This window comes from Trichechus manatus, unplaced genomic scaffold, assembly GCF_000243295.1.
Source record: "Trichechus manatus latirostris isolate Lorelei unplaced genomic scaffold, TriManLat1.0 scaffold00105, whole genome shotgun sequence".
Lineage (NCBI taxonomy): Eukaryota > Metazoa > Chordata > Mammalia > Sirenia > Trichechidae > Trichechus > Trichechus manatus.
The window spans coordinates 8,232,511-8,234,057 of NW_004444041.1; the positions used below are offsets into that span (position 1 = coordinate 8,232,511).

General features: G+C 42.0%; 1 protein-coding gene across 1 annotated transcript in view; it reads left to right on the forward strand.

The window, feature by feature from the left end:
* Nucleotides 1-1,547, forward strand: part of NUP54 (nucleoporin 54) — a 41,324-nt gene that overhangs the window by 8,849 nt on the left and 30,928 nt on the right. The gene's annotated exons all lie outside the window — the stretch shown is intronic.

Genomic DNA, 1,547 nt, shown 5'->3' on the forward strand with positions numbered 1-1,547 from the left:
GCAAAACCACTGAATGGCCAGTATCCTCCAAAAGATTGTTGGCTTTCAGTCATCTGTTCCTCTTTTGGTAGTCCTCTGACAGTGCTCAAGAGAAGCCCCCTTGTATAATCCATCTTCTAGTATGATTATTTCTCTAGCACTCTGGACTCCATTGCTCCTGACTTATCTTCCCCTTCTGCCCCCCATTTCACTCCCCTCCCAAACCCTTCCATTCTGCCCACTGGAATTCCTCCTCCGTGATTAACAAACTCCCCTGTATTCTCAGTCTCTTCTGAGAATTCTTGCTATCCTCTTCCTTGACTGAAACCTGGTCCTTCCGCAGTAATTCTCTGTAGCCCACTCAGGCAAATGCCAGATCATTAAGGACCTTATTTGTTGTTGTAAGGACTTCAGTCTGCCACATTGTGGAGCCATTTCCTATTTCTAAACCCCTGCTTGTTTGAGGTGCTTGCTGTCTGGCTACACCACCTCTGATACATCTAATCTCAATTATCTGCTGATTTCCTAGACAGTACCTCTTATTCATTGAAAACTGATACTGGCTTTTAGTGTTGCTTTTCTTCTGAACTGCTGCCATCAGCCTGAGTTAGCATCTGTATGGTTATGAACCCAAACAATCATTCTCTCTACCTTTTATTCCAAAGACCCTCTCTATTCCACTTTAGCCACCCTTTTTTACCTTGGACCTTGGCAACATCTGAAAACCGTTTCAATTCCAGATTCACTAATTTAAACATCCCATAATATACTACCCTTTCGCTTGCCTCTTCAACTACTTCCATTATAGCTCCTCTTAAACATCACCAGGATCTTTAGACCACTAACATTTTCTGCTCCTTCTATCAGCTCCTTCCTGTCTTCACTACTCTTCTGACTAGCTTAGATTCCATGGCCTTTCATTTCAGGCACTTTTGCCAGTACGCTAAACTAACTTGTTCTTTTAGCTCAGTTGCCTGGGAGACAGGGTAGAACCCAAGCCTAACTGCCTATCTAGATAGATGCTGCTTAAGATCACAAAATAGACAATGGGTGGTAACTCTATAAATTCTTGATCACCAACCTCAGTTAGGACCGCAGCATTGCCTGGTAATCCTGCAGAGTTTCTGTTTTAAACTTACTCTTTCACTCGCTATAATAGTTGTTTTAGACCCTTATTCTTTTCGAATCTGAAATTTCTCTGTTCTCACTTGTAGCCGATGGTTTTGACCCCTACTTCATAGAGAAAATAGAATTGTTAGTTTCCTATTTCCAATTTCCTTCAGCTTCCCACCACCAAATCTATTTACCTACCTCTCCCTCTACCCATCCTGGATCTCATACCCTCCTACCGCCTCAGGGCCTTGGTGTTGTTTATTCTTCTTCCAGCCCTCTCCTCTGCCCCCAATATCTTCAGCTTCTTCCCAACAGTCTTTCTCATCCAGAATCTGAAATTTCTTTTTTCTTAAAACAGTAACCAAACAAAAACCTACTGTAATCTTATCTCACTTCAGCTATCACTCTCTCTCCTCCCCATTACAATCAAACTACTTGAAATAACTGTTATAAAA